Source organism: Ambystoma mexicanum, chromosome 2p (genome assembly GCF_040938575.1).
Source record: "Ambystoma mexicanum isolate Mex_15411 chromosome 2p, UKY_AmexF1_1, whole genome shotgun sequence".
Taxonomy (NCBI): domain Eukaryota; kingdom Metazoa; phylum Chordata; class Amphibia; order Caudata; family Ambystomatidae; genus Ambystoma; species Ambystoma mexicanum.
Window position 1 is genome coordinate 957,341,609 of NC_090923.1, and position 12,255 is coordinate 957,353,863.

The window sequence follows — 12,255 nt, forward strand, 5'->3', positions numbered from 1 at the left end:
AGCCAGGTTTTCCGCGACTGAGTGCTCAGTGCATTTCACCTGGTTAGCACGAGATTTGGGCACATCTCCTACGGTGGTAAATAGTTTCCACACCCAGTACTCACGCTGGCTGCAGGCAATGGGGAATCACTCTACTTCATCCTCATTTCCTTCTTGCCCTCCATCTACATTATCATGCCTGTTCCCTTGTTCAGGCCCTTCAGAAGGAGCTGGTTGTGGTGGTGGTGAGGGTGTGGGTGCTGCTGAGTCAAAGGTAGTAGCAGCAGCTCTGATGGCGGCACAGAATTGGTCAGACAGCAATTTCAGCACGAAGTAATGTGCACCGCTGCTCTGTTCTGGAAAGCCAAACATGGATTGCAGCACAGCGGTGGGGTGCGGCCTTTTATAGGACTGTTGTGGAGCACGTGCACCCGGAAAGTGGCCCTACATCTTTCCCAAAAATAAGTAGATGCAGAAGGGAGAGTGTAGGACCTCTGTAAGGGTGGACTTTCAGAGTTACACTGCATACATTGCAGAAAATAGTACTTTTTCGATGTACACAGGCTCAGATCGTGTCTGCCAAATATGGGCCCACGCGCAGCGTGGTTCCATTCCCATGGTGACATCATCATTATTCTTCATTGGGAGATGGCAGTCTGCGGGACGCATAGTGGCCGGAATATTTTGTGTCCATGTGCATAGGTGTCCTACAGATACCCTTTGGTTCCCCGGACTACTTAAAAGCACGGCACATGTGCCTCGAAGATTTTTAAACAAGCTGGGTATGTGAACGATACAGTAGGTGGGATGTTCACATGCAAATGTACCCGCAGGACGTGGGTGAGCGATTCCACCTACTAAAAGTACATCACACGTTTCTTCGCATATCTTGGCAAGGGGCAGTGTTACCAGGCATCAGAAGAAGAGATAGGCATGTGTGAAGTTGTGCGACTGTCAAACGTACGGTCCTACCATTACTTAGAGGCGGTTCTGTGGATGCAGACATGCGGCCCCGTACTGGCGTCCTACGGATGCTTCTATTGTGATTGCGCATAGGGCAGCCAGGTGCGGCGGTGGTAGGACTCCTCCATTTTCCTCACTTGCGATCATCCCCACCGGTACTGTGCCCCTCAGAGTTATAATGGGCTTGTTAAAACAAAGGAGAAGGCACATATAAATTCAGCAACAATTTACATATCAACCTTTATTTCCCATATTTATAGCCACTACTAGGAAAGGGAAGGACGGATACATATACCGGGGATTTCGGCATTTCTACAAGTTGGTCGTGCGGGGAGGGAGGGATTGAGGTCTCATTGAAGCGCCTCTCATGACACTGAATTAGCGGGGATGGCAGGCTGGAAAATGGGCAAGGGGGCATGTGTAGGTGGGGCAGTGGTATCTGATTTTCCCCATAATATGTCCTTGTACAAAATCTTTCAAGGTGGCAAAATTGTTCAGCCAATCATCCATTTTGGCATCCATGCGGACCAGTTTGCTATTTACAGCATTTCCTTCAGTTCCTGTGGTCGTATATTGCTGTGGAAGAGGTACCGCTTGTGGTGTACTGCTTTCTATTCCCATATGTTCTGTTAAAGAAAAAGAAATGTGTTTGGTATACATCAAGTAATCTATTGTAATTGTGTTACTTTTCACACTGCGTTACCTGGGGGTTACTATGGTCACACATTTCGTCATGCGGGAAATTCTTTTCCAGCCATTCTAGGGTGCTTGCAATTGCAGTAATTATTTTCTTTTTCACACTGCCGTGCCTACCAATGGGGTTATCGTCCTCACGTATTTCATCATGCGGGAAATTCTCTTCCAGCCATTCCAGGGTGGTTGCCATTGCTGCGCACATAAAAAAAAAAATCATGCTTTCCTACTATTGTATACTGCAGTACCTGTGCAATTATAAAGGTAAACTTCGGTGCACTTACCACATTGCAGTGACGTTCTGCTCTCAGTAGTTTGCGGTCCTAACTCTGCCTATTCGTTCTTTGTTCCTATGTAAAGCGGCAGGGTGGACGCCACCCGATATCCGCGAACAGACTCACTGTTCGCAACCACTGTGGCTATCAGTATGGAGCCGCCGGTTTCAGCATGCTGTACAGTACATCTATACAAACTAAGAGTGTCCTGGTAAAAACCTATGAAATTCAGTGAAAAAACTTTGCTAAAGGGACGTTATGGTTAAGTTGCGCTACTAACACCCTATACCCTTCACTGAAAAACCTATGATAAATGAACGTTATGGGTAAAGTGCCCTACTAAAAACCTATGAAATTCACTGACAAAAAAACGTTGTTAAAGGGACATTATGGTTCAGGTGCCCAAAGAGAAACCTCTCAACTTCAGTGCCACAACTATTTGAAAGGGACATTTTAGTTACTTTGCACTAATAACAACCTATCCACATTATGGTTACACGTAAAACCAAAAAACCCCAGAAATGTGCAGGTTATGGTAAGCTAAGCAACCATAACTCGCGCCACCACTGTGCACTGCTAAGACTAACACCCAGGACATCAAAGATGTCCTAGGTGTTAGCTTTTTAAAAAAAAAACAACTGGATGGATTTACACCAAATTTACAAAAGCACGCTTTTGGGACCAAGCTGCTGCTCCTGCAGCAAATTTAGTCAAAATCCGTCCAGCGGTTTGGGCTGTAGGCGTGAGCACATTTTTTTTTCTCCATTGCATCTATGGGAAAAAAAACCCACATTTTGAGCCCCCCCCCCCCCTATAACTTTGCCCTACACAAAACCTCAACCAAACTAGCAGAATCAATCTGGCAGGGCCATATAATTTTTTGCAAAGTTTCGTGAGGATTTGTCCGGGGGTGAACTTATAAACCAACCAGAAGGTGTTCTTCCTATGCTTTCAATAATTTAACCATAACTACAGGGCCGCTACCGCTGGCCATGTAATATAGATATATATAGATATGTATGTATGTGAGGCATTGCTGGTTAGGTGTACAAGTTACATGTGTACCCCTGCAGGGGAAGCAGTACTTGTATACTTACACTGCACTGGCGTATATATTTGCACAGTAGAAAAACATATATTTATTTATATACATTCATTTATATTATTTGGTGTTATAAAATATATATGCACATATAATATATTTACATGCATTTATATTCATTTATTTACAGGTAGACAAATATATCTTTATTTACCAGGTATTTTTAAAAAAATGATAATGATTAGGGTATTCATGACCCAGCACATAATCACAAGGCCAAAGGAAAGCTGTGATTTATATATGAGAAAAACACATATTCATTTTTGCAAGCTCAAGCATTCTCTTGAAGGGTAAGTATCAAACCTAGTGGTTAAGTGCTGACCATTGCATTCTGGGAGACCAGGGTTCAAGACTGCACCATGCTTATTATTTTTTTTAAATTAATTTTATTCATGTGCTCATTTGGCGCTGGGCTTTTCGGGCCAGCTGCTAAATGTCAGCATTTAGCAGCTGACCTTACCGCACATTGGGATAAACGTCCCGGGAGCGGGAGATCATTCCTTGTAAATGCAACACGTTAACAGGCACAGTGGGCCTCATTGCGATTTCGGCAGTGCTACCAGCGGGTTGCCGCCAAACTCGTAACACTGTTTCCACCGCCTGATATCCCGGTGCCACCGGGACATTACAGGTCCCGGCAGCCCAGAATATCAGGGGGCGGAAAGGATAAGTCCCCATTCCCAGGGAGTCTCATAGGACTCCCTGGGAATGGGGACATCAAAGCACTGGCACTGTTGCTAATGGTGCCAGTGCTTCTGTGACAACTCCGCCTACTGGGGCCGTTGCACCCGGCAGGTCAGACCTGCTAGGTGCAATGGCACTCGAAGGCAAGTTGCAGTGTGGCTTTCCGGAAAGAGTGCCAGTACGGTGCAACCACCAGACATGGAATGAAGCCCAGTACCTGTCAACTTGCTGCATTTTCAAAGAATTATCCTTTTGAATTTGGCATGAGGGTGTTTAGACTTGGCTGCAATGTCAGCCACGTTCAAACATCCCTTGTACCAAACTAACGGCGCCAGAAAGGCTTCTGCACCGAAATGGGCGTGCTGAAATCGGTGCAGCGAAGGGGCCACGCTCAAACGGTGGCATCGAAAGAAGGTGTACCGAGGGTTATCTTTTTTTTCTTTCTCTGATAACTCTGTCTTTGCTGGCCCTCAGTTGGTGATTATGTTTCACTTGTAATGGTTTATTGAGAAGCCGCCCTCAACACGGGAGTGCCTTCCCTCCACACTCAAGTGGTTATCCAACAAACTGTCTAACAGATTCTTTTTTAGCCCTATCGCAGACACATATCATGCCCCTTGGATCCCTCTCCCCTAAGCTAACAATGAGCCAAGAACCAGGCCGGTGTACGGGAAATATATCGGTATTTATTTAAATTAACAGTGATAGAAATTAGCACGAAAATATCGAAAACACCAATTTATCCATGGCACAACACAATCAGCTTCTCTCAGCATAAATAAATGACAAATGTGACTTAAAAAGAACACAATAACAATTGTACGCTTTCTGCCAATTTCACTTCACAAAATAATTCCAGTGATCAATAATATCATTTCTCACAAACTTTTGGTTTAAAACAAACAGAGTGATTTATTGTTTGTTTTTCAGACACCTCCCCTTGCTTTGGTCTATGTTGGGAGGTCAGACAGAAAAATTGGAATGCTTTGGGGAATTTTGGAGTTCATACCGCCCCTTACTAAAAGGCCTGTGTTGGGGAAGCTGGATAAAAAGGTTGGACTGATTTAAGAACAAAAACACCCCTCTTCCTTATAGAAGTCAGGATCAGCTGGACAAGGATTACCCAATTAAATGATGGGCTATAGTTTTCAGCGAACACTGGGAAGTGAGCTTTGTTAATTTTAACTAAATTCACCCTGCAGCGTTGTGCCAAATGGGGAATTAATTAAACTGATATTTTTGGTTACATGGGCCTACACAGTTTTGCCCTCCCTCCACCCATTATAAAGGGAGAGGATTCAAGGCAAGCAGACCTCCTCCCCCCCCCCACCTTTTGGTTTTCCAGGGTTTAGTTCTACTTAGAAAGCAAGGCTCTATTTAAGGTTCAGGAAAGCCAGCTGCATCTCAGGACACTCTGAAAAGATAGGGCAGGGGTCTGGTAACTCCACTCTCAGAGATGGCCTCCCGCTCTCCACCACAGGACCCAGTCAGCTTTGAGGCCTTCCTAGAAATAGATAGCTTCCACGCAGATGCACTCTCAGCAATCTTCTCTGGTGTCTCCTTACAGCTGTCAGATGGTAAGTTTCAGTAGCCTTCCTGATGGTCTGTCTCTTCCCTCTGTCTTCCTGTCTTTCTCCTTTTTTTTCTGTCTCCCCGGTTTTTGTGTGTCCTCTGTCCTAGTTTAGTCCCCCTTATTGTCAACAGGGTCGATGGAACCTTCTTCCCCTGGGGAAGATTCTGTCCCTCCCTCTTCCTCTTCCACCTCACCTCTAAGTTTCCCACGACGGATCAGCTTCGGGTTGATCTTGGATGGAATCTCCTCCTTTTTTTTGTGCAGATAAGGGCGACCGCGGAAGGACGCCACAGTGACACCTAAAGGGTGAGCTGTGGTATCTTCCACAGCCGCGGCAAGGTGAAGAAAAAGCCAATGGCATAAAAAAAAACCAATGCAGTCCTTAAGTGTTGGAAGGCTTGGTGGTTTCCCAGAAGGACTTGGTCAATCTCCGGGGCTGCTGTGATGGAGGAGATGGCGGTCCGGAACCACAGAGTAGACAAATCGACGAGGAGCAAGTAAGGGACCAAGACGAACAATCCGATAGGCAGGCCGGCACGATACACAGGTAGGCAAGGTCTGCGGGGAAGGCAGAGCGAAAAAGGTAGAACGAAAGGAAAGGAAAAGAAAGAAACAAAGGCAGGAGGGAAGGAAGGTAGGTAAAATGGGACCGGATCAGGAAGGATACGAATAACAAAACCAAGGCGGGAGCAAAGGGAGGGCGAGAGAGGGGAACAGAAAGAAAGCACGGAAGGAGTAAAACAAAGAGGGGGAAAAGGTAGCCAACAGGCAAAACGGGAGGAATCGCTGGAAGCGAAGAGCAGCGGTGAACGGCAAATACGGTCGTTGCAACGCGTCTAAACACCGGAAGTGAGGGAATTTAACTACCGGCGTCGGGAAGCGCCGCAAGAGAACTAGACCTGCACGTTATGTTTCACTGCGCGGGATGGCACTAGTAATGGTGGACGGCGTCTCCACCTATCCCACAATCGCCAGGTGGTGCGCGATATGACAGTATGCCCCCTCCTAAGATCTACCCCTCCGGGTTTCCCTGGGTGCAGTTGATGGTATTTACGCAATAGGATGGGAGCATTCAAATGGGATCTAGGTTCCCAGGTGTTTTCAGACCAGGGGTACCCTTTCCAATGAACAAGGTACTCCAGTCATCCCTTGCGGTAACGGGAATCACATATTTGGGCTACCTCGTATATATCTTTGAAAGGATCAATAGGGACTGAGGCCCTGTTCAATCTCCGAGTCCAACTGTCCGCCTCACAGGACTTCAGTTGAGAGGAATGAAACACCGGATGGACACGACGCAAGCTATTAGGTAGTTGCAGGCAGAAGGCCACTGGGTTGATGACACAAGTTATCTTGAAGGGACCAATGTATTTCGGGGAAAGTTTGGATGGACGAACCCATCGTGGCAAAAATTTGGTGGACAGGAATACCTTGGATCCGACAGTCCAATTGGGAACGGGTCTTCGGTGTTTATCAGCTTGTAGCTTATTCCGTTCTTGGGCCTCCCGCAGACCTAGTCTGGCCTTGTTGTGGACCTCTTTAAGGATAGCTAGCGATGTGTCCACTGAGGGAACGGAAGACTCAAGGCCGACCATGGGAAGGAGAGTGCGGGGATGATAACCGTAAGTACAAAAGAAAGGACTTGCTCCCAACGCCGAGTGATAGGAGTTGTTGTATGAAAACTCCGCCGTTGGGAGCAACTTGACCCAGTTATCCTGTTGCTGGTTCACGAAACACTGAAGGTATTGTTCTAAGGTGCCATTGAGACGTTCTGTTTGTCCATTAGATTGGGGAGGAAAACCAGACGTTAGGGCTCTTTCTATACCTAACCTTTTACAGAATGCTGACCAGAAGTGGGAGGTGTACTGACTGCCACGATCAGAGATTATCTTAGTAGGAAGACCATTTAACGTAAAGATGTCTCTCAAAAAGACTTCTGCCATTTCGGAGGCCGAAGGAACTCCTGGCAAAGGCGAAAAATGTGCTAACTTGGTGAATGAATCCACTACAACCATTATGCAGGTACATCCTTGAGACTTCGTTAACTCTACAATAAAGTCCGTAGAGACAGTGGTCCATGGTCCTGTAGGAATAGGACATGGTTCCAACAGTCCTGGAGGTCTTTGAGTGGAGTATTTACTACGGAGACATGCTGCGCAAGACTGAACGTATAGTCTGGTATCTTCCCCCATTTTAGGCCAATAGAAGTATCTTTGCAGGTGTTCTTGGGTGCCATGGATACCACGATGACCTGCTATCTTGGAGTCATGACACCAGGAAAGTGCAGTCTTCCTTAAAGATGGTGAAGACAGGTACAGCTTGCCATCTACTAAATACAGACCATCCTTGATGACATATTCTGCCTCTTTGCCACGTCTCTCCACCTCAAAACGCCCGCCAGATTCTTCCTTGACTTGCTGTAGGAAAGTGGATAACACCCCTATTCTCTCAGTCCTGGGAAACATCAATTCAGGAGTGGGTTCAGGTTCGGAGAGATAATCACTGCATCGGGAGAGTGCATCCGCTACAAGGTTTTGTTCGCCTGGGATGTATGTAATGTTAAAGTCAAACAGAGCAAAGAAACGAGCCCACCGAGCTTGTCTCATATTGTAACATTCAAACTGTCGCAGGACTTGTAAATTCTTGTGATCTGTTCGCATAGTGAAGGGATGTTCGCCCCTCTGGAGCAGATGACGCCACTCTGTACAAGCCAACTTCATGGCCAGTAACTCCCGTTCAATAACAGAGTAGTTTCTTTGACTGCTGTTCAAGGTCTTAGAATAATAAGACACAGGGTGCTCCTTCCCTTGATGACTTTGTAACAAGACTGCTCCCGCAGCAGCAGATGAGGTGTCAGCCTCCACTATGAATGGGATGTGCTGGTCTGGCTGTCTGAGGATGGGTGCTGAGCAAAAGGTTCGTTTGAGTTGTTGAAAACTCTCTTCAGCTCGGGGAGACCACAGAAAAGGTGAGGTGGACTTTTTAAGGAGAGTTGTTATCGGTACCACCTGTTGAGCGAAGTTAGGTATAAACTTCTGGTAGAAATTGGCCAAGCCGAGAAATCTCTGGACGTCCTTAACAGACTTGGGAGACGGCCATTCTAAGATGGAACTGACCTTTTGGGGATCCATGGCTATGCCACCCGGAGAAAGAATGTATCCCAAATAAGAGATGGACGAGGCCGAGAAAACGCATTTCTCCAACTTGACAGAGAGATGGTTGTCTTGCAGTCTGCGGAAGACCTCCTTAACTTGAGTGTCATGTTCTTCCTGTGTGCGAGAAAAGATCAGAATATCGTCTAGATATAAAATGGTTGAGCGGCCCAGGGTATCGGAAAAGAGTCTGTCCATGAAGCGTTGAAAAATGGAAGGTGCATTTACTAAGCCAAAAGGCATTACCTGATACTCATACAGACCAAAAGGAGTCCTGAACGCGGTCTTCCACTCATCGCCAGTCTGAATGCGGAGAAGATGATAAGCATTGCGTAAATCTAGTTTAGAAAAGACAGTGGCAGCCTGAACAGCATGAATAATTTCAGAAATTAGTGGCATGGGATATCGGTCTTTTATGGTTACCTTGTTTAGTCCTCTGTAATCAATACATGGACGTAACTCCTGAGTGCCTTTCTTAGGAATAAAAAACAAAGAAGCCCCAGCTGGGGATTTGGAGGGTCTGATCAATTCATTAGCAAGATTCTTGTCCAGTTAGTCCCTTAAGTACCGCTTTTCTTGTATCGTTAAAGGATACATGCGGCAGAATGGGACCAGAGCACCGGGTTGGAGATCGATGCAGCAATCCTCAGGTCTGTGTGGTGGGAGTTCTAGGGGTACCTTTTCCGTCACTACTTCGATGTATTCGTGAAGGTAGGAAGGTAAACAATGTACCATCTTGGAATCATCTCCACAGGTAGTTCGAGCTGTTTCAAAGGTCGGTCTGGGCAAACAGTTGGTCTTGCAATGAAAGCTCAGTAGATTCCTAGACCAGTCTATGTTGGGGTTGTGCTTGCGTAGCCATCCGATGCCCAAAATCAGAGGAAAATGAGCTGCTCTAATTATATCAAAAGAAAGACGTTCGGTATGCTGCAGGATGGACATTGTGAGTTCATCTGTGGAGTGAGTGATGAGACCAGAGCTCAAAGGTTCTCCATCAACCCCCTCTACTTTCTGGTCCTCCGCCTTAGCGATGCGGGTCAGTCCTTTGCATTTGGCCCATTGGGTATCGATGAAATCCCCTGCGGCCCCACAATCCAGAAGGGCCTGGGTCTGGATCGGGGTCTTGTCAACCTAAAGGGTAACTGCCACAACCATGAGGTGAGCATCCTCCGAGCCTTCCGAGGCAGTAACCGAGAGGGTTACATAGGGACTAGGAATCATCCCTCGGCAGTGAGTCCCCACACTCACTGAGGGTGCCCGTTTCCCGAGCGTCTGTGAGGTACGTCAGGACAGTCTCGAAGTAGGTGGGTGGAGGCCCCACAGTACATACACAAACTTCCTTCCCGCCTCCTTCTGCGTTCTTCTGCCGTGAGAGGAGCACGGGTATTACCAATCTGCATGGGTTCTTCTCTGGAGGATCTGATGGAGGTGGGTGGAGCTAGAGGAATAGGTTCAGAAGGTATCGGAAAATAGCCTTTGGTCTTCCTACGCTCAGCTCGTCGTTCAGCTAAACGGAAGTCGATGCGAAGTGTGGCTGTGATCAAGTCAGCAAAGGAGAGAGGTCTTTCTATCCGTGCAAGTTCGTCCTTCAGATCTTCTCTCAATCCCCTCCGGAATATGGCATACTGAGCTTGTTCTTGCCATCCTGCTTCCGCTGCTAACTGTTTAAATAATGTAATGTAGGACATCAAGTCCGCATTTCCTTGTTTAATGTCCAATAAATCCTCGGAGGCTAAATAGGTGCTCTCGGTGCGTTTGAACGTCTGTTTGATCAATGTCTTGAAGGCTTCGTAATCCTGGAGTACTGGATCAGATCGGTTGACTAAGGGAGTAGCCCAAGCCAGAGCATTCCCGGTCATATGGGTGATCATAAAGCCAACCTTGGTATGTCCCGAGGAAAAAGCTTGGGTGCGAAAGGAAAAATGTAAATTACAGGCACCTAAGAACTCCTTAACCTTCTTGGGTGCACCGTCAAACTTTCCCGAGACCAGACGGAGTGAGGGCAAATCTGTTGTAGGTGTGTCTCGTTCCGAAATCCTCTGCTGTAAGGCGGCATTAGCACCTTTAAGATTCTGGACTTCTATATTCAGGTTCTGGACAGCTGCGATTAATTCCTGAACCTGCTGAGGAGTGGCCATGGTAGGCTGCAGACATTGCAAACTGTCAACAGGGTCGATTAAATCTTCTTCCCCTGGGGAAGATTCTGTCCCTCCCTCTTCCTCTTCCACCTCACCTCTAAGTTTCCCACAACGGATCAGCTTCGGGTTGATCTTGGATGGAATCTCCTCCTTTTTTTTGTGCAGATAAGGGCGACCGCGGAAGGACGCCACAGTGACACCTAAAGGGTGAGCTGTGGTATCTTCCGCAGCCGCGGCAAGGTGGGGAAAAAGCCAATGGCACAAAAAACCCCAATGCAGTCCTTAAGTGTTGGAAGGCTTGGTGGTTTCCCAGAAGGACTCGGTTGATCTCCGGGGCTGCTGTGATGGAGGAGATGGCGGTCCAGAACCACAGAGTAGACAAATCGGCGAGGAGCAAGTAAGGGACCAAGACGAACAATCCGATAGGCAGGCCGGTACGATACACAGGTAGGCAAGGTCTGCGGGGAAGGCAGAGCGAAAAGGGTAGAACGAAAGGAAAGGAAAGAAACAAAGGCGGGAGGGAAGGAAGATAGGTAAAACGGGACAGGATCAGGAAGGATACGAATAACAAAACAAAGGCGGGAGGAAAGGGAGGGCGAGAGAGGGGAACGAGGCACAAGGAAAGAAAGCACGGAAGGATTAAAACAAAGAGGGGGAAAAAGGTAGCCAACAGGCAAAACGGGAGGAATCGCTGGAAGTGAAGAGCAGCGGTGAACGGCAAGTACAGTCGTTGCAACGCGTCTAAACACCGGAAGTGAGGGAATTTAACTACCTGCGTCGGGAAGCGCCGCAAGAGAACTAGACCTGCACGTTACGTTTCACCGCGTGGGATGGCACTAGTAAAGGCAGACGGCGTCTACATCTATCCCACAATCGCCAGGTGGTGCGCGATGTGCCACTTATATAGCAGAACTGACATCAGCAATTTTACAATCTTGGGGAAGTACCCTGCAATAACCCTTGCCACTAGGATAGGACTATTCCCTTCCCTTCTCTCTCCTCCCAACCCGGCCTCCAAGTCAGGATTGGTTTAGGGGTCTGGAGCACCATATGGCAATTCCCATTTGTAATCGTCCCTTTGTTCTTCTCCATTCAGCTTTTTGGCAAAAACTAGTTATGTATCACAACTTCATAATTATACTAGCAACTGCCATACTAAACATATGTGTTTTAGCTGATCATGGAGAATTATATAAGCCGACCACCAAATCTGTGTGATGTAGCATGGCGTGTGGCACATTCCTGACGTTTCCATAAAAAGCACAACAGTTATGAAGATGTAAGTTGTTAAGCCTATCCCTAATGTAATTTTGCACCCGCTCACCAACTCTCACATTTGGAACATGTTCCGATCAGCCAGAAACCTAGTGTAACTGGCCATTACAGTTCCCAGAGTCAAAGGTAGATGCATTTTATATCCCCAAAATGGCCTAGAAATTACATAAAAATTGGTGCAAAAATTAAATCAATCCACATTATGGTTGCTGAAAAAAAGGCCTACATGATAATAGTCCTTTTAAATTAATTGTGAATGTTCATGTGGGACAAATGGCAGTTTCTGCCTTCCAGCCATTTGTTTTCTCTGGATCAGCCTGTGGCATAATCAGACTCCTTTGTGTTGGAAGCTTGCTTTTTGAAGTGGGTGCCCCCATTTTCACACATATTAGTCGTGCTCCAGCCAAGGATTACTTTCCTT